The 27,362-nt window shown below is 43.5% G+C and overlaps 1 protein-coding gene across 2 annotated transcripts in view; it reads right to left on the bottom strand.

The window, feature by feature from the left end:
* Nucleotides 1-27,362, bottom strand: part of Gpc6 (glypican 6) — a 989,931-nt gene that overhangs the window by 138,314 nt on the left and 824,255 nt on the right. The gene's annotated exons all lie outside the window — the stretch shown is intronic.

Below are 27,362 nucleotides of genomic sequence, written 5' to 3'. Positions count from 1 at the left end.
CCCGTGAGTTCCAACGTAATGCTCTTCCCCCTTTCCCGTAGTTTAGAACTCAAATATGAAAAAATGCGAACGATGACCCACTAATTGTGTCAGCTAATCAATTATACCAAGAAGGGCTGCCTAAATGAAGAAAAGGGGGGAAGAGGAAGCAGGCATGAAGTTAATGAAACATCCTTCACTTAAGCATGTGAGCTGGTAAAATCTGCTGTGTGGTAAATGTTTAGAGCCTTTTGTTCACATCATAACTCAAGAACAGCCAAATGTGTGAAAAACAGCACTTATTTTAACCAAACAAGTGCTAATGTAGCATCAGGAAGGATCTCTGGGCAAAGAAAACAAAACAAGCTTGCCTATCTTTCTGTGTTGTGCTTCCTCAGCATCAACCTTCTGATTGCCCATGCCCACACTGGGTACCTCTCCTTTCAACCTCCTGCACATTGATCTCTCTTGGAGAATTTGGCTTTGACCCATTTCCTTCAAAGCCTGTGAACAAAATGTTTGCTACTTTTTTTTTTGTTGAGTTTCATTCTTCACGAGTTTCCACGCCCGAGGCTGCTTCCAGCCCCAAATGCCAGGGGGAAAGGAGCCTCTGCCTTCCTTTGCACATTCGAGGGAGGGGAATATGATGCTGGAGATGTCAGATAAGCCTGTCTCCACACCGCTTTCCTCTGCCATCTCGCTTTATCTGCCTCAGAGATTAGACGAGACCTTTGCTTGTGTGCTTGGAAAATATCTGCAGAATGAATAAATATGCAATTTTCTTTAAACTATTATCACTGCAATATTTTCTACCTCTATAGAACAAGCTCAAAACTACTTTCATCGTCAAGATTTTTCATGACTCTCATCTTGATTTAGTTTTACTAACCTTCAACTTTCACATCGCTTCTTTTAAAATGAGAATTGGAACCGATATTTTACCCTTTCAGGAGATTATGTCCGTGTCTGTCTCTACCAACTGTTTTCGACACACTGTCTGAGAAGAGGCATTATCGTACAGACCTGGAAACTTTCTGGCTTTAACACTTGATTCTGAAGCTCTTCACACATTCCTCACACAGAGAAACAGCTCAATGCCAACCTGTTGAGTTTGTTTTGGTTCCTGGACTAAAATACTTGGGGTGGAAACAGCAGTGTTCCCGCTGATAGCAGGGTTCTAGAATGTCCACTGTAATCATTTACTGGGGGCATAGTGTTTTTATGTTCCCCAAACGCTCAGAATTTCATTTCCTTTATAAATGAGGTTAATAATATTTATTTAATAGGGTGACTCAGAGGATTCTTCAATTAGTGATAAAGCATAGTCTAAGATTCTCAAAGGAAATAAAAAGATAAACATTATTATGTCTCTTATTACTGAAGATAGCAGTTATTAAACTCACCCATAAACAGGAACCAAAACCAATTTTATGCTAAGCTAATGTTTTAATAATAAACAGTCAGGGATTTCCACAGTAGGGGTAGTGTAAACACTGACTGCCCAATGTTCGGTTGCTATTAATACTGGGCAAAAGGAGCTTCCCTGCTCCCCTCCCCTAAGGAAGACATAGGAAAAGTGACCTCAGGAATGTCTCTCGATCCCAATAGATTCTAACCTTAGCATCTCAATTCCTTGACAAATCAAACGGCCTTGTTTTGTCATGTGATTGTATTCCACTAACACACTAAGGTGACGTTTTCTGTGGGTCCAACTTTGGTCAGGCTTGAAGGGATTTCCGAATATGAACAAGGAAATAGGTTGCTGTATGGAAATTTCCAGAGATCTGAATATAGAAAGTAGACTTTGAGTCTTGGGGTCCCAGAAAAAGAATGCAAATGAAGACAAAGGGTCATCAGGCGCCAGGTGTGGTGGTGCACACCTTGGATCTTAGCGGGTTGCAGCAGAGGCAGGTTGACCTCCGTGAGTTCAAGACCAGCCTAGCAGAGTGAGACCCTGCCTCAGAAAAAGCAGGGGAGGAGAAAAATCAGCCAATATCTGTTCATACGCTAATTCAAATTTCTTTTTTTCTTTTTTTTTAAATTTATTTATTTATTAAAGATTTCTGTCTCTTCCCCGCCACCGCCTCCCATTTCCCTCCCGCTTCCCCAATCAAGTCCCCCTCCCTCATCAGCCCGAAGAGCAATCAGGGTTCCCTGCCCTGTGGGAAGTCCAAGGACCACCCACCTCCATCCAGGTCTAGTAAGTTGAGCATCCAAACTGCCTAGGCTCCCCCAAAGCCAGTACGTGCAGTAGGATCAAAAACCCATTGCCATTGTTCTTGGGTTCTCAGTAGTCCTCATTGTCCGCTATGTTCAGTGAGTCCGGTTTTATCCCAGGCTTTTTCAGACCCAGGCCAGCTGGCCTTGGTGAGTTCCCAATAGAACATCCCCATTGTCTCAGTGTGTGGGTGCACCCCTCGTGGTCCTGAGTTCCTTGCTCGTGCTCTCTCTTCTTCTACTCCTGATTTGGACCTTGAGATTTCTGTCTGGTGCTCCAGTGTGGGTCTCTGTCTCTGTCTCCTTTCATTGCCTGATGAAGGTTAATATTCAGGAGGATGCCTATATGTTTTTCTTTGGGTTTAAGATGTCAGGGACTGGGTAGAGAGCATGGAGCATAGCTATTTCATATAGAACATTGAAAGGAAATACAAATTTGACCAGTCTGACCTCCTATACAAGCCATTTCTGTCTTTCCTGATGCTACGAGAAGTCATGAGACCTCAGCTATTGCGAATTCCTATAGGATTTAAAACGTGCTTTTTACATTGACCATAAGTGAACCTCCCAGAACAGGTATTAACGCTTGCCACTACTGCTCCTTCAGCCAAGACCTGTAACAACCAGTCAGTCATTGGAGCTCTATTTCCCTAAGGCATCCACCTTGGCCCAGACCCCGGTACTCGAGACCCATAAAGCACATGGATGTTCTTCCAGTCCCGCAGTTGTGAGGTTCCAGGAGCAGGTGATCATTAATGCAAATTTATGGGGCATTACAGAATCGAAAAGAAATGGACTGTGGCTGAATCTGAATCGAAAGCCTTCGCTCGTCACACTTGGTTTTAATGACCAAAAAGATAAAGGAAGGGAAAACTAGGGCAGCTACAGACCTAGCAATACTGGCCCCCAGATAAGGTGTTGACGTCACCAGTCCTCAACAAAAATCAAACAAACAAGAAAAGCTTCTGAAGGTGAGAGATTTACTTTGGCAAAAATGCACATTTCCGCTATTTAAAGACTTCTATAAGGCTCTAGAGCAAACACGCTCTCAAAGCAGGCCTGTGAATACTCTCGTCCGCGCCAGCCTGTGGGTGGCAGACACCAGGCCAAGCCTAGTGTGTGTACTGGGTGTTGGCCCCTGTGTGCCGTGGCATGGCAGGGTAGTCTCTTTCCTAAGGGGGAAATTCGAGTGAAGAAAGCAAATAGCTGGAGTACTATCGGTTCCTGTTTAAACTTTAAGTGAGAACAGCTAAACAAAGTCTTATGAAAGAAGTATTTTTAGGGATGAATGGGCTAGTCAGACTCTGAGCAGCAGGTTTTAAGCAGGCCATTGCTCCATCTTAGTAAGAAATGCCGTAGTCTGCTACAGAGATCTTTGCTCACTAGAAAATAACTATTCTGTGGTTGTTTTCAATTGTTCTTTATCCACCAAAGCTAAAAAAAGGCCTTTTCCTTCCCGATAGGCCTTTTAGTGTTGAGACTGAGTGGCCGTTTGACCCTTGAAATCTTTTTCTTTTCTTTAGGTCAGCAAGACATGATTTTGAAACTTCACTTTAAGAAGTTATTAAACCAAATTGTCCTGCTAGAAACCGTTAAAAAAAGATGCTTTATTTTCTGCATTAATATACAGACCACTTCGTTTGCATTTTGCTTTATTAAGTGAAAAGTACTATTTCTTCTGACATTTATTTCTCTGACCCCAAGATTGAGAAAGCTGGTCGTAGAGAAACAGCATGTGCTGTCCCGTTGCTTAGCTCCCCCTTCAGTGATAAAGGAAACCGCTTTCTGTGATCTGTTGCAGGCTGAAAATACTTCATACAATCTACGAGCATTTTTAATAACAGTAAACTAGGAAAAACCTCGGATAACTGCGTTTGGGATTAATTTTTAATAACTGTATGCCTATTAAGCTGCCCTTTGTATGTTGTTGGTGGGCAGAAACAGTTTTATAGAAAATTAATCAGAAAATAAAAGCATTTCGGGTGCCCTCCGTATTCTTACAGCTTATCTGTGTGGTAATGATACACGCCACCAATGTCTCTGACCGTGGGTCTGCAGAAGCAAGACGCCAAGGCCAATGACCAAGACAACAGCTTTAATTTTCTGCTTAACAACATTTCCTTTTCTTTATGGCTGGATTCTCCTTGTCTCTATGGCAGTGAGCTGTCTCAGCAAACACTCTTTGGGGTTGGTTGTCACCAGCCTGAGGATCCCTGGAGGGGTCCTCCTGGATCCGCAGACAGATCCATGCATGGCAATCCTTATCATTTATTTACTCAAGAAATTCGTGAAAATTCCCCAAATTTGTAGTACACACTCAACCTTGTCCTGGGCCCTGCCGTTCATCACAGAGACTGTAACAACATAGCTTTGGGGACACAGCTAGTTGCTGTGTCTTTTAAAGGTGTCTCTTGGTTATCATAGGATCTTCACATCTGTTTCTCCTTTACCCTTTGACCCCGTCTGGCTTCAGCTTCCCTAACTGAATGGAGGGGATAATAATAATGCCACCCTTATTGTTGTGTTATGAGGACTAAGTGGGCTTTGCTATTACAGGGTATGCGTGACAATGACTCCTAAAAGGAGTCCGTATTTGATAGAAATCTGTCCACTCTGAACTGATATCCTAATCTCTACGGTGGGCAGTTTGAGACATGGTATCTGGTTGTCTGTAATTCTGTCACAGCTCTTGGAGCTGAGGCTGAGCACTGGCTCCAGAGCTGCAGCTGCCGGTGCATGGATTCAGTCCTGACCCTGACAAGCTCCCCATGGTTCTGTGCGGCTTCCCCTCTAAGTCGACCAAGAGAAAAGCAAGAGCTTGTGGAGCAATGGACCCAGGTATTGTCTAAGGAATTGAGGAATTGAGGGCGTGATGGAAAGAGTCTTTTTGGTCTACAGGACTTCAGGAATCAACTATGGGGCATTCAATGGCCGATGAGCGGCTCTACCATCCTAATGCTGGCTCGCCATGGTGGGTAGACTCCTCACATGGTTTCAGTTCTATCTGTTCTGCCGCACTTCTTTGTGTGAAATTCCTGAAGGCACAGGAAGAACTCCTGGGCTGGGGGTGAGATGTATAAGGTAAGGAAAACCAGTTCTAGGAGTTCTTCCTTCTAGGTGAGTGCATCGAGGCCGTGCGTGTTCTCCGTCTTTAGAGCTGGCAACTCTTCTAATCCCTCCCAGTGACTCCAGGACAAAACTCAAAGCAATTTTCCCACCGATGAGACAGAAACCCAGCATCTTCTAGCTCCTGACCCCTGCTCACTCCAGAGCCAGAGCTCTTTGTAAGTCTCCCCTCTTCCTGGCTTTCTAGGCATCTCCCTGGGGTGGTGACTCGGGCGCCATTCATTCCACACTGAAGATCTTAGAAGATCTGTTACTGTGGGCACCATGACAGTGATGTTGTCTGGTCTCTAGGACCATCACTCAAATGGTTGGTTTTCAGGTAAACTAGGATCAAGGGTCGCTCTGCTCTTCACTGGGTTACATCACCTTTTCATTCACTTCTGTAGCCTCAAGGGCATTGGCACTACCTGTTACCACTGCTTTCTCACGGGACAATGTAACCACAAGCTCACACAGGGTCCAGCGGTCAGCAGTGAGGAGGCTGTCTTTCTCAAGGTGGATCCCTGAGCAGGGAGAGGCCCACCCAACTGCAAATGTCTGTCTCCCAGTACCACATCTGAACCCCAATCCTTGCACAGCCGTACTTCCGCTACCAGCAATTTTGCTGAAGTGGAGTTTGTAATTAAAACCCTCCTTGGCTTCTGTAGTTTCTATAGCTATGGGCTTCAAGTGGCTATTATGCTTCGCAGAGCAACTGTAAAATGGGAATTAAGACATTTAGGGTTGAATGGCAACACGGAAAGAAATACCAACAAATATTCCCAGGCTGTTTCTACATAAAACAGTCTTCGCTAATCAGACCCTCCCAGGGTTCTGTGTGTTGGAAAACGAACACCCACAGAGCTAGCTTATACCTGGGTAATTATCCCCCTGTCTACTTTCTCTGAGATCATAAAAATAAGATTATTCCACCAAAGCCAAATAATACTTAGAAACAATTAGGAAAAGTTAATGAAAAGAGTAATTAAAAGGATGTCGAATAACAGTATATTAAGTATATCCTGTGTTTGGGATGACGGTAATTCTGTAAGAGCAATTCTGACTGGTGTTGGTGTGACTCTTCATTCTCCTAGACTCTCATCTAACTGCCAAAATGTTTTCCCTTCTGTGGAATTGCGAAATAAAGCATATTTCGTTTCCCACCAGATCCAACCGTGTTTCACATTACCATATTTAGACTTTTGCATTCCAGCAATACAGCAGGGAAACACTTTTGGAGCGGTGTCTCGTTTTCTGCAAATTAGACGTAAGTGCCTCCTTCTGCCGGCATCGGTAGCTGCCTGCTCACTGCTCCCAAACTTGGTAACTGCATTTTCAAACACTCCTCCTTTAAACTTCTCTGTCTAGACACTTTCAATGAAAACCCAAGAGAACGTCTGTGTGTTGGAGAAGGCTCCCTGCAAACCCCACCTGAACTCTAGATGGCTTCCTGCCATCATGCGTCCCGGGAGGAAGGAATAGTCTTTGGCCTCCATGTACACGCACGGCGCATATAAAAGCTTCTTTCAGCTTTCAGGATGCTTCCCTCGGGGGTATTCACAACTCTTGGGAAACAGGCAGTCTACACTGTTCAGATGTCAAGGCTGGAGCAGGCTCTTCTGGCCTCATTCTAGCTTGCCTGTCATTAGAGTGAAGGACTAAACTGTCTCCTGTAAAGGCCATCGTTTCCAGAAAGCTTTCAAACGAGGCTCTCAGTATGAAAAAACAACAAAAAAAAAACATTTTATTTTTCGTAAGGTTTCAATATGCTACGACATAATTAGTGAAAAAACTAACATGTTTCAAAGCATGAGAAGCATTTTAGGATCACAGCGGTGTCACACAATTGTAAATGACCTCACCGGGTTCTTTATTAATCATCACTGTGCAACGGGATGAAAACTGCTGCACCCCTAAAGGTGGGGATCATAAACACAAGAGCACCCCGAAAGAACAGAACCAGCCCACTTGGACCCCATTCCCCTCTGTTTTTCTGTTAACCTTGGACCATGGAACACAAGGAGTTAACAGTCACTTAACCCCACAGGACTCTTTCCCATGCTACAGACCACCTGTGACACCTGCTAGCTCCCCCGCTTTCAGCCTCGCTTCACCAGGTGTTTCTTGGATTCTTATAGTTGGTCACTGAGGGCTTGGGAGGCAAGGTTTGTGTATCAGCTCTAGCCAGAGCCATTAATGGCTGGTAACATTTTTCAGAAGCCTTTCCCTTATACCTTAGTGATAGGCAATGTTCAAGATCTAGCAGTATTCCCACCAAATTGGGTTCTGGTGACCCGTGAATGAAGGTAGCAAAACACGGCAGGGGGTGGGAGTGAGACCCGAGTGAATGCAATGCAAACCTTTATTCAGATAAGCGACCGAGATCTCAGAGCAGCACCCAGTCCTCCGAGAATGAAGAAATAAAGCCTTCTTAAGAGGAAAATAAATGATTGCATTAGATGTGGAGATACGAACTTTTGCTATTTCAGGGAGGTCTTTGTTGACCTATTAACTTAGGTTCCCCAGAGGCCCTAACAGTAACTTGTATAATTTAGTCTAAATTCTGACAGTAGAACACATGTCCTGAAGAGGAGATCCTGACCTGAGATTTAGAGTCACCCGATGACCCATTTAACTTAAAGTAGGCAAAAATATGTTTGGGCCTAATTCTTTTATTGTATTATTTTTTCTTTCTTGTGAAGGATCACACACTAAATTTGTTTTACTCGAGACAGGTTTTCTATTGTAGCACAAGCTGGCTTGAATTTGTATCAACCCTGCTTCCTCAGCTTCCAGAAGCCTTGGGTTGTAGGTCTGACCCACTATCTGGTCCTAAAGTTTTTTTCCTGTTGTTTCTAAACCATAATTTCTTATTTTATATTCATCTTACTTGTGTTTGTGTACATGCGCATGTGTGTGCCTTGCATGCACACACTGGTGTATACACATGCCTATATGCTCACACAGAGGCCAGAGCGGGGGGTGGAAGATCCTGCTTCATCACTCGACACCTCATTGACCTGAGACAAGGTCTTCCACTGAAGCCAGATTTAGGCTGGCTGCCAGTAAGCCCTGGCAATTCCCCTGTCTCTGCTCTCCACAGTGCTGGGCTTGCAGGCTAGCCACCACGCCTGTGCTATGAAGGCTATGCAAGCGAACCCAGGGCCTCATGATTTCCCAACAAGCACTTCTACCTGCAGAGCCATGTCCCTAGGCCCACACTACTGATTTCTGTGTATAGGACAAGGATTCATGCAGTAACTCTAGGTTTGGAAGAGCGCCCTCAGAGTGGTGGTCATTGCATGTCACTGACAACGGGACTGTGGACATCGAGGAGATAACGCAGCGGGTGATGTTTGTGAAGCACAGAAACCCTCTACACAAGGCTCTTCTCTCCATCTTTCGAGGCAGACACATGGACAACTCCACATTTCACAGAGGAGGAGGGTCGGGATCTGAGGAGGTAGCGTGGATTGCTTAGAGCTATCCGTGTGTGGCCAATCTGGGCTTAGCTCATATCCCTGGATTTCCAGTCTGTGTCGGCTTCTGTTTGCTCAGAGGCTGGAGAAGATCCAGTGCATCATAGGCTTTAAAGCAAATGTGTGGGTGTGAAGTCATGGGAGGCAAAATGCTGCAGGCTCCCCCTTTTTTTAGTACCCTCTGCAAGATGGAAAGTATGGCTCTTGCCGATTCAGGCCTTGTTTCTGTCACTGGAGAAGTTTGTAGAAGAGAGGCAATATCATAAAGAGAAAGGGCTAAATTGCAGAAGTTCCTGGTGTAGATGAAACACTGTTACACAGTGTGTGCATGCCTCTCTTTCTACACTTGAATGTGAACTCGGTCACTGGATGGGTATGCTGAGAAAGGAGCTCCAAACGCTTCATCGTGCCCCATATTTTCCATGTTCATCTCAGAACCTGGCTCTCACTAAGTACAAATTACTTATGTATATGAACTTGCTCTAAGCCAAATCAATTTAAGTAAATATTTGATGAGTGTGCTCTACTGTGTGCTGCACTGGTTGTTTTTCCTCATAATGATGGTGAAAATCTATTGGCCGTCTCAGCGATACTGTTGAGAGAAGAGCTGGTGTCAAGCTTGGATGAATGGCGGTGGCTAGTAAGTGGGACAGTTGGGGAGGAGGGGTCTATCACTAGTGGGAAATGTGAATACTCATAAAAAATGTATCACATAAGACATGGATTTATGGACTCTGGGGAGGATCTCGATGTGGGTAGTAGAGAGATGAAGGCACTGGAAGGAAATGCAGTTGACTGTAATAACACGTGCGTCGCATGTTCTGTAAGATCACGGTCAACACCAGGTTACTGACGAGACTTGACCAATCAGAGGGACTTTGCCTTAACCTGGTGGAAGATGGGAAGTGACAGCAACTGAACTGGTGGGGGACGCCAGCAATGAGCTGAGGGCAGAGGACAGTTGTAGCACTGGTGATTTTTCAGGAGGAGTTGGAATGCTCAGCCAGAGTCTTAAGGGATAAATGACAAAAGAGGATGGTTTTAAAACCTTTCTCTATCAGCTATTTCTTGGCTTTGTGTCACAGTGTAATTTTGTGATAGCTGTTGAACACGAAGATGCAGACCATTAGGATATCACTCTGGAACGTCCCTCACTCCTGGAGGAATCTGACAGCGCCTGCTTCCCCAGTACTGAGGATCCTCCTAATCTTGGGGCATTGGGGCAGGCAAGGAGAAGTTAAAATGATGGCAGGCCAAGTCATTCTCTAAGGGTTATTTAGAGATAATATCACACCACAGAAAATAGGAAATAAAGCAAAACATAACCAAAAACAAACAAGCAGGAAAGCTCCTTAAACTAAAACACAAGTAAAAATTCTCGCAGTAGCCAAACAATCATAAAGCAAGAAGAGCAGCACAAGTGTCACGGCGTTCATGTCATATCTCAACATGTCACTGGAGAAAGCGATATGCTGCCAGCTCAGAAACACACGTGCACCAGAGAAAGAGAAGACCCAGAAAGGAACCCGCGCAGGGAAAGCCACCTGCTTTCTTACATCCCCCGCCAAAGGTGCCAACAACATACACCGTAGAAAAGACAGTCTCCTCTACCAATGGTTCCCAAAACCTGCATCTCCATCTGTGGAAGAGTGCCGCTAGATCCTTACCTCTCACCCTGCTCAAAAATCAAGTCTCAGTGGAACAAGCACCTGGATGTGAGACCCAGAAAACACTCGAGTAAATAACTTCAAGACCAATACATAGGCACAGCCTTCTGCAAAGGACTGAATAGCCAAGGGACAATTCCAAAAACTGACCAGTGGGATTGCACGAATTAAAATGTTTCCCTTCAGAAAAGGACACAGCAAAGAGATAGTGCACAGAACTGAATAAACAAAGCAGTTCTGCCAACTCTGTATCAGACAGGGTTTAATATATAGGCTATATAAATCTTTTTAAAACTTTAGAGCAAATCATCCAATCAACAAATGGGCAAATGAATTAAACAAAGAGTTCTCAAAAGCAAACGTGGAGGGTCAACCATGTAGATATGTATGAAAAAATGCTCAACATTAACTATCAGGGAAACCCAGATCACAAGGATGTTAAGTTTCCTTTTTACCTCATAGAGCCTAGCATTAAGGAAACGAAGAACAAATGCTAGGGAAGCCTGGGGCGAGGAACCTTGGTAACTGTTGGTGGGAGAGTAAATTATTCCGATGCTTCGTGATCAGGTTCCTCACAAAACCAAGAATGGAATAACGGCAGAACCCAGCTGGAACAGAGCTGGGTCTAGACATAAGTGAATCCAGGTCAGCCTCCCTGTGCACCCGTGTTTGTTGTGGCATGCAGTCACAATAGCTAAGATACTGAGCCAGTCTGGGGGTCCACCAACAGTTGGATAGCAGAGAAAACTTAGTTTATGTACAAATGGAGTTTTATCCAGCCATAAATAAGAAGAGAGAATCTGGGCTAGGAAGAGTGTTATGGTTAAGAATGCTACTCTTGCAGGTTTGGTTTCTGTCACCCATGACAGGTGGCTCCTAACGGTCAGCCATTCCATTCCTGGGGCGGTCTGGTGCCCTTGGATTGTGTACATGTCTACATGCATATGGCCCACATAAACTCGGACACATAAATAAAAATAAAATTTAAAAAGGACTTAAAAATGACAAGGTATTTCATTTAAAAAATGTAGGACTGGAGATGGTCATGTTATTCAGGCAAATCAGACTTGGGAAGAGAAATATTACGTAATTTACCTCAAATTATGGATTATTGTTTTGGAAGTGGGAAAGGAGAGCGGCAGGAGTGGAGAGAAGGAGGAAGAGTGGGTAATGGGGAGTGGAAATGAGCAAGCACGTGACCTGCAGGTGTGAGGGTGTCACGATGACCTGGTGAAGGCGAGTGGTAGACCTCGCATGTTTGACTTGAGAAGGGTTAGGAATAACACGAGGATGGCCGTGTGTTCTTGGCCCTGAGCCTTTCCAAGAGTTAGTCTGCCTTCCTTATTTCTAGAAGGATACAGAACATTCTTCATTTGCCGAATCCACCCCATCGTTACATCTATCAGCAGAGGAGAGCACTGGCTCTGTGTGTCTTCCATTGATTCTGGAAATTACATTCCGATATCTACTCTAATGTTTCAGATAGAAAGCAGAGTGAGACCATACGATAAGCCAGTCAACTGCAGGGAAAGGTGGGTGGGAGTTCGTACAGGATGCATAGAGACAGCATCTTTCTGAACTATCTTTCCGGGACAGAAAACAGAAAATCAGTACTGGTGGCTCCCATGCCCCCGAGCTCTGGGGTAAAGGTTCCGGAGAGTTGCTAAGTTCTTGTTTCCATGCGTAAATGAGGAAAACATAATCATTAATGTTCTAATGCCCAAGTTTTCATTCTCTACCACTTCTACCACTACTTAAAAAGCAGTAAATAGGTAACTTTATTTTTATTTATTATTTTATTTATTATTGTCTCTTTTTTTTCACCCCATTGCTCCTGAAGAGGCTAGGTAAAGGACACTGAAGAACACAAACACGTGGTACTGTTTCTGATATGTGATAACACGTGTGACTTCCTTTAGAGGCCATTTATTTTACACACACACACACACACACACACACACACACACACACACACGTTTCTATAATCACATATTTCATAAAATAGTATTTTTTAAAAGCATTAAGCCTCAGCTGTCTTCCTAGTGACCACGTGCATCTCAATGAGGTGGAGTGGATAACTTAGAAAATGCAAAGGTCTGGAAATCCACTCAAACCTAAGGACTTGGACTGGGCAGAGAGGCGGTGGAACCTGAATTTTTAATGAGGATCCCCTGCGGTGATTCTTATGCAAATTCAAATTTAAGAGCCCCTGCTGTAAAGGTTAGGACACTAAAGGTCTCTCAGGGAAGCCTTTTGCCTAGGGCACAGAGGCTTCTAAATGGAGAGCTTCTGCCAAGCTCTGCTGGTACCAAGGGCTGTAGCAGGTGCGGAAGCCTGGGGGTACAGGAGGGTCATAAAAAAGGACACAACTTTCCCAAGGCCCACATCACAGAGAAAGAGTTGTAGAGTCTGTAAAAAAGCAGTTTAACAAGCAGATCTGCGCTGGTCTTAGAGGTGAGCGCTGGGGCTCGGATGCAGAATAGCCAGTGAGTTGGGACTCTCCTTGCCTCTGTAACAAAACAGAAAATGTTGTCTTGATAGCCCCAAACAAATTCTGTCGTCTTCATCTCTTCTGTCTCATGAAAGATTCAGCCCGAGGCAGCTGCTTCTCTGTCATTTATCCACGGTGTACCGGGCACAGTCTGAATGGAGAGTTTGATTTGGGTTGTGGGAAGTTAAGGAGCGGAACCGACTTCCTATCTTTTGAGTCATCTGACAGCCTTGCCGCTTCCCTGAAAACGCGCGACGTTTCTCATTTTATCAGAGGAAAAAAAAAGGCCCTGCTGGTTGGAAGGGTTACTTGATCTTATCAAGCAATTTCAGTTCACTGGAGACCCATTTATGAAGCAGCTTCAGGGATCTCTGCAGCCTGAAATAAGAGAATTTTATGTCTCCTCCATGTTCTCTGATAGGATCCAAATCAGAGTCAAAATTCAATAGACGGCCATTATCCCACGATTGTGTTTCAATTTCAGAGTGAGACGGAAATACCATCCCGGATTTAAATAGTGGCCATGGGTAACTGCTTCTATCTGCTATGCGCTGTGGTGCCCACAAATTTCACTTCTGTTTCCACAGAACACCCCTGCCTAAGTTTGATTCTGTCCATTATCTTGAGGAAACGAAGGAACTGATAGATTATATCATTTGTGTTGGGATGGTCAATGAGCTAAGAGCAGAGCAAAGATGAGACCTAAGGTTGGACGAGACTAAGCCGTGTTCTTAACTATGGTGCTGGTTAGTTTTTATTTTGACGCAATCCACAGGTCCAGAGATGGACCCTCAAGTGAAAAAGCGTGGGGACGACTGGTCTGTGGCCACGTTTGCCTGAGACTGTCTTGGCTGATGATGGGAATGAGAGGTTCTAGTGCCAGTCTTGGCTGGGGGGTCTACAAGGTAAAGGTATTCAGCCGCCAGTGAGAAAGCCAGCTAACAGCATTTCAAGAGGTTTCACCATGAGATCCCACTGGAATCCCTACCCTGACTTCTCTCAGTGAGGGACTGTGACCTGGAAGTATTAGCCTTCTCTGGGCTGCTGCTGGGTATAGTGTCTGTCATGGTGACAGGAAGAAAATTAGGATGACGACCTCTTTGTTCATGCTTCTTTTTAATATCAGACAGAATGTGGGTGCATTTGCTTTGTAGAAGGGATAACAGGTTTTCGTAATTGCAGTGTGAACCCTTTTGTCAAACACGGCGCTCAATATCCTTGAACACTGATGAGAAAGAGTAAAGGAACAAGACCACTGTCTACCCTGCTGCCTACCTGTCTTTCTTGCTTTATGGCCACTGGGTGTTGGAACACTCTATGAAAGAAAAGACTTCTGTGTTTGCAGTGGGCACACACAATTCCAGTTATTATTATTTTTCCTCCTCTTTTAATTTCCTACTTTAGACAGAGGGGTCGGCGTATCTGATGCTGCAGTTTCCATTCAGACGGGCCTGAAGAACGCATTGATTTAGAAGTGTAGGAGGTAGGGGTGTTTCCGAGAGTAAGGCTCTGCCCGTGTTCGTGTATTCCTTAGGAGGAGGAGCGAAATGCTGCCTTCCGGATGTGATGTGTCGGCACACACTCCTTGCAGCTGGGATTATCTACATAATGTCAGGTCCCACATCCCCAAGATGGCAGTCTGGTGTTGGCTCAGGCTGGACTCTGACCCAGCAAACACTCGGCATGCCTCAGACACCTTGTAAGGTGGGTTTCTGTTTGCCAGGGAAAACTTACTTTTATCGGCTCCTACAGGTGAGCAGCCTCTAGAAAGGGCATCTCGTTCTCTATTAGCTCCAACAGCCTCCAGCAGATCAGAGCCCCACACTGGTTCCCAGCTTGCCCCTAACCTGGCCTGCTTTTTCTAACACAACCCCCTACAAATGGCAGAACTCTCCCACCATGTTTGCTGTCTTCTCTGCTCCCACAGCCCTAGCAATCTCCAGTCTGCTCCTCTCCTTGACGTTCCGAGAGGGATGGAATGGCAGACTCCCCAAATGCCCCGGGCTATTCTCTCCCTTATCTACCATAAAAACCCGACCCCAGCTACGGAGTGCTCACGTGTACAGTTCCTTCACTGCGCCATAAGCTGCTTACACTTATGACCCGAACAAGATAAAGCCAGGCAAAGTCTGAGCATGGGCGGGAGGAACTTCCTGAGGAGCCCCTGGCACTAGATAGCTGCCGGGGAAAAAGTCATTCTTCTTTGGGGTGATAGTCACTGGTAGGTTACTCATGCTCCAGTAGATAGTCCCAAGCCTGTGCACACTTGGGCAACACTTATTGGTTTTAGTGGATTGTTAATAAAATCAAGAGGACATAGCGTTCATTGTGAACAATATGGAGGAAGCTGGATATGATCACATTCTAGTGTATAAGTATGGAATTATCTAGGAATAATTTTCAAAAGACAGTGTAAACTCTATTAACCTGTCATAGCTTTGGCTGTTTGCAACCTGTACTTACTCCCACTGAAAATGAAATCCTATGGTTTTCCCAAGCAATTTCTCCACTCCTTATTCTGAACATTGCATAAAATAAAAAAGTCGAAGCTTAAATACAAACACAAGGACCATTAGTGAGAATGGTAGACCCTGGTCTGCGAGGAAGTTCGTCTTCATAATCTGCTATGCAGACAATTTGTTAAGCACTGCAAATTAGAGTGACAACTCCAATTGCCTGATGGGAAAACTGAGGCTAGGAAAGATGAGGCAATGTAACTCAGCTGGATTAGACCCCGCTAGTTAAGCAATGTAACTCAGCTGGATTAGTCCCCACTCCTCTGACTCAAATTTCGAGCTCCTTTCCTAGGTTTTCTTCTAGAGACCCTCCATCACCACAAAGCAGAAGGCCTGAAACAGTTTTGGGATCCAAAAGAGAAGCATTAAAGAGAAGCTGTGCAACTAGCACAGGAAACACTAGGTTTACAGAGCTGGACTGGGACTTTCTGTACGAAAGGCCCGAGTTCTGCAAACGCAGGGCAAAGCTGGCACTGTGTAAGTGACCCACCAGGAGTCACAACCCCTCCATCACTTCCGTCACTTTGCTGTGTACACATTCCTTCTTAATAAGCTGCTTCTGCCACACTCTATGTCTTGTGGAATTATTTTCTATTTCAGGACAAAAGAAACTTGACCTCCCAGCAGTTGAGAACAACTGGAGGGAGCCTCCCATGCCCATTGACAACAGGTTGGCTTTTCTCTTTACCATTTACAGGGTATGTGATTTAGAGTAAAAGCTGGTCCCAGCCCCCATGCGAATGCACACTGATGTTTGAAGCAGGACAGTTGTCTTTCACAGACTAGGTGATGTTGAGCCACCAGCATCCCTTTCTGGGTGTGTGTTATCTGTTTAGTCTCTTGGACAGAAACTCACCATCCTCCTTGTCTACATCCCAGGTGCTGAGATGAGTCACAGATCAATACTCTGTGAGCTCCTGTCTTACGTCCACGTGTGTCATGTAATACACAACATGTAAAAAATATTACACATAAGGAAATGACGATGTTAGGACCTCTGTCTGCCATTGGCTGTGCATGTTAGGGACCTAAACAACAAAGCCTATGGAAAACCATAGCCTTGAATTCCCACCAGCCGACAGTTGTGCTGTAGTGGAGAAAACTTACAGCCCTTCATTGTTACACGAAAAAGAATCCTTTATTTAGGATTTGGGAGTAGAATTTTAGCATCTAAGGCTCCATGCAAATTCACTGCTTATTTGGCACAGCAGTCCATGCTTTGTAAACTTCCCATCAGTATCACTGAAAAACACTTTAGAGCCGCAGTGTGATGTGTGACTGCGCACACAGAAGCTGAAAAAGAAGGGCTAGTTTCCATATATTCTTTCCTAACTGAAATTTACACATCCTTAAGACAAGAGGAAACACCGGGGGAAAAATCAGCTACTCAACCTTTTCTTTCTCTTCCTTAAGTAGAATGTCACACCTTAAATTGTATCTTTGCTCAAGCGCTGAAAAGAATTTAATTAAATGTATCTATTTCAATAAATTCTTTAGACAACAAGACTCCAACAGGGCACATAAAGAATGTGAGCATTAATTGCATTGGAGATTAGCTCTATCGAATGGCGTTCCTGCACAGTGTCGCCCTTTGTTCTTAGGACATGAGTGGCTGGTATTTATACATCTAGCCATTGATACATTGACTACAAAAGTTAAGTACAAGAAACAAAGTAAACAAAATGAAAACAGAAAAAAGAAGCTTTATCACTAAGAAGACATACTTTAAAATTGCTTAAAAGGTACAATGATGCTGTTATTTATGACCTATATTGTTTTGGAGGTAGATACCAAGCTTCTTTGTCACCGGAGGAAAAGTTCTTTAGGTAGTCCAATCCAAATTTACACATATGTATATACATATATGTATATAAAACCTAAACATATGCATAGAAGTATATAAAATCTAACTATATGCTCTCTCTCTCTCTCTCTCTCTCTCTCTCTCTCTCTCTCTCTCACACACACACACACACACACACACACACACACATATATATATAGAGAGAGAGAAAGACAGAGAAAGACACAGATAGAGAAAAGAGGCCAAAATACCTCATGAAAACTCTAACTCATTGGTAGATTAATTAAATTCCCTACCTGCCCATCTTTAACTGAATCTGTCCCCCAGAGAAGTGAAACTGAAAGATGAATTTGCTAATTAATGTTAATACAGTGACTGGCCCAATTAGCAGAAACTCACAGAAGGAGGCGCATCCCTTGGTGAGACAGTCAGAGCACGTGTGTGGGGGACTTTCCCACACAGGCACAAGCCATTTGGAACAGCATGACTGAAATTTTACTACGTTTGCTTCCTCAGCGACAATGCCTAAGGTAACTTGATGGAGAAATGTAAGTCAAATTCGAAATGACTATCATTTCACAATGATCTTTAATCACAGTTTGATAATCAAATCCTGAGAGACAGACAATAACTTTTCTTCTTGAAACAGGTACTTGTGTGTGAAAAGAATATTTAGTGGCCCACCCTCACCTTTGTGATCAGAAAAAAACATATTTTCATAAAACACATATTGTTGTATGTTTAACAGGTCAAGTTGATTATAATGATTCATCAAGCCAGAAATGATCTGTTCTCTTTCCATATCATGTTCCCTGTCATGTGATTTGTGATGTCCCCTGACTAGAAGTCAGGGATATTTTCAACCTCTGTTTATAATGACATAAGGTAATGCTTTGTTTCATCAACATAAGGCAGTGGAGACAATGTTCTGTAATTTTAAACACAGGCTTCAAGAAACTTCTTGATCTGGCTTTGCACCTCCATGAGACAAGCCTCAGCCTTGTGTGATAGAACACAAGAAAACAGGGACAAGCTACCCCAGATGACACTTTGCTATCTGGGGTATCACTCTGCAGAACCATGAGTGAGTCCAGGGGTCACTAGAAGAACTGATGAGCTCATTCTAGTCCAAGTTGATGACATAAACAGCCACAAATTAGCAAATGGCTAGCTTTTATCAAAGCCTCTCAGTTTGTTACACAGCAATGGCTAACTGATACAGGCATGCAGAGAACTACTGGCTTTCTTTCTTTCTTTCTTTCTTTCTTTCTTTCTTTCTTTCTTTCTTTCTTTCTTTCTCCTTTCTTTCTTTTTCAAAAAAACCCACAGGATAATTTAAATATTGATTTATTTAGAGTAGTCATCAATAATCAAAATACTCAATATTTTTTACTTACCTTAGCTATTCAATATCATTAATGGTCAAGAGATTTCTATTAGAGGGGAAATAGGAACACTAAGAGTACAAGTTTAAATCCTGGATCAACATTTAGTAGTTTTGCTCTCTCTGGTGCTGGGGTTCAATGCAGGGCGGTTTGCCTGATAAGGGAGCCCTCTACCACAGACCTACATCCCCATTGCTCAGCACTTAACAGTTGCAACACCAATTTAACAGTTATCACTACCTCTGCCGTGATTTCTACATGTCTGCCATGGCTATGAGCTTAGTGTGTGCTTCATGAGCTATGCGCAACGGGTCAATCAACAGCATGCACCTCTTTTGTATGTATAACTTAAGTGGTAACAAGCATATCCAGGTGACTTGATGCCAAGGAGTGTGGCTGACTTTATTGCCCAAGGTCAGAGAAGTTGGGTGACAAGGGGCAAGCACATTTTAATGCTCGAGCACAAATTGAATTATATTATTTTTCATGCCTGTATGCATTTTTATGTATCTAATTCTATACAGCACACATTCCTAGTAATTCCATATTTTTCAGCACATGACTGAAACAGTTGGAAAATTCAAAGGCTTCTTATAGGTAACATCTATGATGGTGTTATTATGTGTCAAGTATTACAGATCACATCTCAGGAACACATGAGCTCCAAAGACTTGCAGTAACTTTCTCATGTTACATATCAGTGAGCAGTTCAACAAAGAAAAAGACTCAAGTGCTCTTGACTTGGAGTTGATTGCTTTCGCTGTCAGGGACTACTTCCAAACAGTCCCAATTTCTTATACATATTTATGAAAGAAAGAAAATCATGACTTGTTTGAAATAAGGATTGAAGGGTTTAAGAAAGAAAGAAAAAGACAGAATGATTTGCTGGTCCATCTCTGCGTGGGACTAAAAGGTCCATGGTATTGAATGCCATATATTATTTTTTTTTAAGATAGGAAGATGGATTTCCCACAGTGTCTCATCAACAGGCAGATCCCATTTTCCCAGTTACTGAATTGGATATAAAAGAGGGTGTTAATATGGTCCTTATTGATTTTGTAGGCGAGAGATGGGCTTTGAGGGAGTATTTAACACTCATGCCAAACGGTAGTTAATTAGCCCCTTGAACCAAGAGTTTGTGCACATCTATTAGGTGTGAAATACAGAAACCATATTGATAGATTTCTCACACATCCAGAGTTGCACAGAATTACATGTCATAGGGGCCAGACGCCTCTCTCCATTGTAAATGGCTCCCTGGAAATGGCTTCGGCTTTTTCCTTAACTCTGTTTGTATACAACAAGGCCATGAACATGACTGATCCTGAGCCTGCAGTCTGTCTGTGACTACAGCCTTTAAAAGCTGCTAACAGCGTCTCCGGATGAGTCATTGAAACTTTCAGACATTTTGTTCCCTTGTCTCTAAATTGGCAATGACGTCAATTACTCTTTGGTTGTTTGCCCAGGTAGTCACAGAGTCATCTCTAGCAGACTGGATCTCTTCTATCTACTCTCTACTCTCTTCAAATGAGTATTGCTATCTACCCACTCAACCCATGAATGCAACACTGAAATAAATCTAATTTTATCATTTATAATTGCAAAAACTAACCTTGATTTCAAGAGAAGGACGTAACAGCATCTGCATTTTTCTTAAAGGTTTCACATGGGTATACTAGCTTGTGTGGAGTCAGGGTTCTTTACTTACAATTCCTTACATGTTTAATCTGGGCTAATGTATACGACACTCATTCCAATCACTTTCTTGCTTTATGAATAAGTTGTTCTGAGACATGCATCTGTTATTTAATGCAACTGAAATATTACTAAGGGCATAGAGGCTGCCAGATTACTAGTATTTTTTACAAGTATAAAAAGAACCAAAACAAACCCCCTCGCCAGCTCTCACCCTACACAACACAAAACGGTGCGATGAACACTTGGAAACCACACAGATCCAGCAGGCAGAGAATTACATCACGAATTTCCCCAATGCTTGAGTTTAGAAGGTGCATGATATTTGCAAAAGGCCAGATTCTCTGTAAGATCACTTCAGAACTGGATGAAGAAAGGGAAAAATGACAGAACATGGGACACTCTGCCCCTTCCCTTCCATCGCTTTCCACTGAGATGCGACTTGAACCCTGGAGTGGATCTTGCCCATCACTTTTTTTAATGGTGTCTTTCTGTAGGAACATTACAGGCGACTCCAGTCGCAGATCAATATGATAGCGGTTAAATATAGATTTACTTGCGAGGTAGACTGGAGGGAGCCATGGCAGACAAATGAGTAAATAATGTCTCTTTTGACAAGTTTATAATTATGTATTTATAACCCAGGCTCTTTTTCAAGCAGCTCCAGGGAGCTGTCATGAGCCAGGGCTAATCCCTGCTCGCTCTTACAAACAAAGTTCTGGGGCAGCCATGAGACCAGAACACAACGTGCTCTAAAGAAGCAAACCAACATGAGGCACAGTACTCTTTTGTCTTCCCGCTTGAGAAGGAAGACGAGAAAAAACAGGATGAAGAAAACTGTGGTTTGCAGAGAGAAAACAAGGGAACCAAAAGAAATTCATTCACCTTGGAAGGCTAGACAGATGTCACATGCAGAAGAGAAAAGATAATATCATGTTTGTTATGCAAGCCTATGAACAACATACACATGGAATAAAAATTATATATATATGTATATATATATACACACACACACACGTCTTATATACAATGGATAGAGACACTTTTCTCTTCAATCCATATAAAGCATTTGCCTTATAATTATCCGTATGTATCCATTGTTATGATTTGAATGTTTAATGCCGGCACAGGATTATGTTTTGAACCCTGGCGGTCCTATTTGGGGAGACTGGAGAACCTTTAGGAGGCAGAGCCTAGCTGCAGTAGTGGGCACAGGGGTAAGTCCTTGACAGCGATTGCTCTCTCTGCTCCCTGGTCAGCTGTGGTGGGGAACAAGCTCAGCCACCTAGCTCCACCTCTGGAAGTCAGTGGTCCTGCCACCCTTCACTGCTGTAGTGACCGAGACCCCCTGACACAGGGTAAGTCTCCCCGTCAAGTTTCTGCCGGATTGTGTGCACTGCATGGGACAACTCTGCAGGCTCCTCCGTCATTAAGCAGACACGTCCAGCGATCGGGACGAGGCCGAGAAAGGACTACAGCCATGAAGAAAAGGTAAGAAGCCCAATTCCTACTACCAACCACCTTTCCGATCAAGAGTGCTGTGTTTGACTTGTCTTCTCTGATTTGAAAACTGAATTCCTAGGGATTCTTTTCCCTCTGTCCTCCAGATCAGATGTTTTGTTCCATTGCCTGTGTCTCTACCTTCTAGACCCCAGTAGTATCTCTCAACATAAACCTGCTGAGCAGAAATGTCACTAGGTGTTGGTGAAATCACCAGAAAGCAAAGTTCCCTTTATATGCACTGAGATCTGAGCTCATGATTGGTTATGGTGAGTCCCATACTATCTGAATTTTATATATATAAAATTTAGGACAGAGTCTTCCTTGCTGATCTGGAACTCACTATGTTGCCCAGGCTGACCTAAAACTTTAGACCCTCTAGCCTCAGATCCCCAGTTCTGAGATTCTAGGCACATTCCACCACACTTGTAGTAGAAGATGGAATTCTCCCCAGCTTCACAGAGCTAAAGGGCGCATGTAAGAGGGTCTCTAGTCAATGCTGTGAGAAGGAACTGCCACGGACTCTCATGGACTACAACTGATGTGTGCAGGTGCTGGGAGGCAGGACACAGGCCTCCCGCCTGCTCTTGTGCTGGCATCAGGAGAGGATGAAGGAAACTTGTAAGTTTTTCTGCAGTTCTTCACTTGCCCTGAACTGATGCCTTATAGGACAAAAAGGCAACACAGCCTTTTTCTTACACTAAATACATGGCCAACACACAGACACAGGCTCAGTTCCCTCATGCCACTGCTGGATGCAAAAGCAGGCCCAAACCACAATGTCCATATGAGATTTGCTGTGATCTGATGGGCCAGACGTTCACAATTATGAGAATACATGCCTGGGAATGAGAAGTGTAGCCTTGAGAGCTTAGACGTTTCAGTTTCCCTGTTTGCTGGACTCTGAGTAGCAGCAACTAAAAAACTTTATAGACAACCACACGGAAGTGCAAAGGAGAAAACCACATGCAGCTAAGGGACCAAAGAGTCATATTTTGGGGGTAACAGATACTGTTAGCTCACAATAAAACATTGGCACGATCATTAGACTTGCCTTCTTCTTATCCACTCACTAAATGTCTCATTTCCTGTTGTGGAAAAGATTGCCATAACTGATCTAATCTTATTGAGGTTAGACAATGTCAAGGTTCAATTTCTGATTTATCTGCTTTTGGGTTCTTAGTTTACTTTTTACTTATTTTTATTGAGCTCTACATTTTTCTCTGCTCTCCTCCCTACCTCTCCCCTCCCCTTCAACCCTCTCCCAAAGTCCCCATGCTCCCAATTTACTCAGGAGATCTTGTCTTTTTCTACTTCCCATGTAGATCTTGTCTTTTTCTACTTCCCATGTAGATTAGATCTACAGATGTCTCTCTTAGGGTTCTTAATTTATTAAGTCATGTTGTACTTCATAAATTGAAGGAAATACTTTGTAATAAATAAATATTCGTAGAGAAATATCCAATGGATGCATGCCTGGAGGTTATTTTGCCTGACAAGACACTCAGTTGAATAAATCTGAAGGCCTCAGATTCTACCAGTGGAGGTCACGATACGTGAATATAATTGACTCGAGTTGACAGAATTTATAATACTTTTCTCTCCTGGTCAGCTCGGGGAACTCAAAGACTTTTGAAAGAAATACCCTGTGCTTGTTTGAGAAATCAATGGCAAATCCAAGGTGTTTTAGATTCAAATCTATGGGATGCATTATTTTTCTTTTACACAAGTTAGAAATATTCTGCAGAGCCCTAAGTGGAGGCAAGGCGGAGCTAATTAGAACAGCAAAGCCAGAAAACGTCTTCCTGTTTCTATTGCCAGGGGTACACACCCATTTCAAAGGGGCTTATGTGAGTCTGGGGATATCCGGAAATGGTTGATTGATTCACGCATTCCCCTCCTGCAGATTTCTAGGTTTTAGATGACACCCTAAGACAGTCACACCTTCAACTCTACAATGTAGAAAAGATATTCCTTCCCTATCCTGTGGAATGTGCTTCGTTCCTTAGGCACTGCCCTGATTAGCCAGAGGATCAGATACATTTCATTAACATTCGCTTTTTGTTTAAACTGAGGCAAAACTTTCTGTTTGTCAAGTTAAGGTACTTCTGAATTACAGAAAACTGGGATTTGAATGTAGGAGGATTTGCCTGAGTTCTCCTGTCCTCTCTTTTATTCAAGATATTACTAAAACACATCTTTCCTTGAACACACACACACACACACACACACACCCCACCACCACCACACAAACAAACAAACAAAAAACCCAAAGCAATTGTTTTCTTCAGTGTCTTACGCATCAGATATACATCCAAAGGTGCATACTTCCAAGAACGATTGATGGATGAATCCTGACTGAGATCCTTGGTGCAATGGCTGAATGACTTCCTAGTTTAACATAATGCTCTCTGGCTCCAAAGCAAGAAATTACAGGAAACAAACAAGCAAACAACTCAATTTTAAAAAGCAAAAAAGGACAGAGAGATCTGTGTTTACTATAGTGTAAGAATGGCTGGAGCCCGGAATACGAATTGAGTGTTCAAAATATCATTTCATAGACTTCTCAGGAGGAAAAATGGAGATAAGGGGAGAGAAGAAATTTATAGGTTAAAGCTGGGACTTTTCTGGAATTAAAGAAAAGTAGGAAAGTTTAGTATTCACCTACCTAGTCTTGATAAACTCTGCATAAAAATCACTTAGAATTGAGACTCGATATTCTGGTGCTGTGTCGGAGGGCTGTCAGCACAAGGTTTAAAATGAATGGGTATTGTCTTTCAGGAGAGAAGCTCTGTAATAAATGCACTCCCTTAATATTTATTATGGTTGATCTGAGGACAAAGGAGATTACATATGACACATCATTTGTTTTTTTACAAACTTCGGAAAACAACAGGAACTAATCATTTGAGATGACGTAATTGTGCGAAGTTCTCATTGCTTCCCAACAACATGAACGCGCTCGCTCTCTCTGAGAGCCTATTCACTATGATTGTGGGTGCAGGCTGCCGCTCACGAAGCCTCATTCTCATTTTCTCTTACTTTAGGATAAACAGGACCTGACAAAACCTGGATCTGTTTAAAAACAAAAGGAAACAAAATCAATCCCAGCACAGTAAACAGAAACTCTACTAATGAGCCCCGAATCTGTAAATGTATAAAATCTGTTTAATCTGTGAAGTTAGGGGCCTTTGGAAGTACAAGAACTCACAAGGAATGACCCGAGGCTGTATGATCAAGGAAGCCAGTGATTTCTCTAATGCTGGCTTCCCACGAGGTGTTGAAAGGAGGATTAATTTCTACCTCTCATAGAGAGTTCTCCTTTGATTTCCTATCCCTCTAAGAAAGGCTGGCTCTTGTCAGAGCCTTCACCTGGGGTTCTCCTTTGCTGGCTCCTCCTCTTGCCTTCTGGGGGTCTATTAGCTTCATCTTCACCTCGCTGTGTGAGTCCAAGCAGCAGGCCACCCTGTTGCCTTACCCAGCCTCCCACATCACAACGTCTAGTTTCTCCTGGTTCCAGCATCGCCTTGTGCAAGCAAGTCTCATCTGTCCCTCTCCCCAACAAGACTGGGTATGTCTTGATTAGTGATGTTCATGCAACTATGATTTCATTTAGCTCTTGACAAGCCGAATTGTGCAAAGGACCTTGTGTGGAAACAGGGCAGTGGCAGAGAACTAAGTCACCAGCTCCTGATTTGAAGAAATGTGCAACCCAAGAGAGGTGTGACAACAGGACCTTAGTGTATTCAAAAAGCTAGAGTTACAGGGCAGTAAGGAAGGACCAGAGGGGTGGTGAAATGATTCTGCAATGAACATTTTTTTTTGCCTTGCCTTTATCATGCTGATATCTTGGTGGTTTTATTAATTGACTTGTTTTATGGCCAACCTGCCAATGCAAGCAGGCAAATGGCCAGCAAATGTGTTTGTGCTTGGTCCCTTTATCATGTTTATACATAACGAGATCAGAAAAGTGAGACAGAAAGGGCAGCATGACAATCACCTCTTCCAAAGATGCTAAGATTTTCGCCTTCCTTGTGTTTGGCTTCCTGGAACAGGTAGTGGTCTGAACTGGAAGGTACCTCCATTATTAAGCACCCAGTCTCAGACAGGCACAGTTCCTGGCAGAGTTAACTTCCTGTTCCTCACTAGAAACATTGCCAATGCCTGGCACTGTCTGCTCCCTCCGTGCCAACGTCAGCAGATGCAGGGGTGATTCATTGTGTCACCTGGATCATAACCAGCCTTGGTGTCCAGCTCTGTGATATATCGCAGTCAGCCCCCTGACTTCCGGTTATCTCCATCTCTTCCAATCACACCTGGGAGGGGAACTTCCTCACACCCTGCTGGAGGAAGTGATCTGTGAGGGCACTGTTCTCCATGCTAACTAGATGCCATGTTCCAGGCGGTTCCTGATAGCGTCTCAGTCTCCTCGGGGCGCCTTAATTTGTTTGATGTTAATCACTTCATTAGGCCCTGAAACAGAATCACTCAACTGCCAACCTGTGCTGCTTATGGGCTCCCTCTCTCCCGCCTTCACAGGGACCCAGACTTTAGGAGGGAAAGGCATCCCTCCTGTGCTGTGAACTCAGTTCTCCTCCAGCATCTCCTCCATGTGTCTGCTGCAGTTAAACCACCCAAGGATTCTTCATGACATTACTAAATCTATCCTCAATCTATTGAATTAACTTTTTCCAACCATATAAACTTCAAGCCTATGTTTCTCTTTTTTTAGTCGCATTGCCTTGCCTTAGATTTCTTTTTCTCCAATATCAATTGATTACTTGATACACTCTGGGCTGAACTGAACATGAAGCACACAGAACATCGTTACAAGCACCTTCTTTCAACACCATTTACTGTACTATTCCTCCAATTCTCTCCTGAGTTACTGAAAAAGAAGCTACCCGCCCACTGTCAGCAGAGCTCAGACTGACTAGCTACTGACTTGAAAATAACCTACTGTCATGTGACCTCATCTGCCCACAGCTTGCAATCTGCAACTCATTTGGCAGGTGCTGTACCATGATCCTAGCTTGGTCCCAACGCTGCATTTTCACCAGCTGAGCTAACGGCCTTAGGCATACAATCGTACCCAGTGGTAATGACAGACTCATGTGTTTCTGTACCCAAGGGGATTCCAGTTACAATATAATTTAATTCTTCATTTTCAAATTTTGCCTGTGAAGAGCAGAGCAATTGAGAGCCTTGCCAAGGCTACCCTGTTTGGTAAGTGTGTAGGGTTTAGACATTATGGTAGAAATTCTTTCCTACTGCTTTAGCTATGCCTGACCTTACAGTCCTCAGGCAAAATGTCCAGAAGAAGTCTCCCAGAAACACGCAAAACATTCTTTACACAATGCAAACCCCCATTTCGAGTTACTATATGTGCTCGAGGGAACAAGCGGAGAAGACAAGAGGAAGGAGAACATATAGAGCAAGTCCTGTGTCTAGGGCCTGCCAGAGACCGAAAACAAATAGCATGTACCGAGAGCTTGCCATGTGCAGAACAATGCCTGGAATACAT

This window comes from Microtus pennsylvanicus, chromosome 15, assembly GCF_037038515.1.
Source record: "Microtus pennsylvanicus isolate mMicPen1 chromosome 15, mMicPen1.hap1, whole genome shotgun sequence".
NCBI lineage: Eukaryota > Metazoa > Chordata > Mammalia > Rodentia > Cricetidae > Microtus > Microtus pennsylvanicus.
The sequence above is the reverse complement of the archived record's forward strand: the minus strand, read 5'-3'. Positions and strand labels throughout refer to the sequence as shown.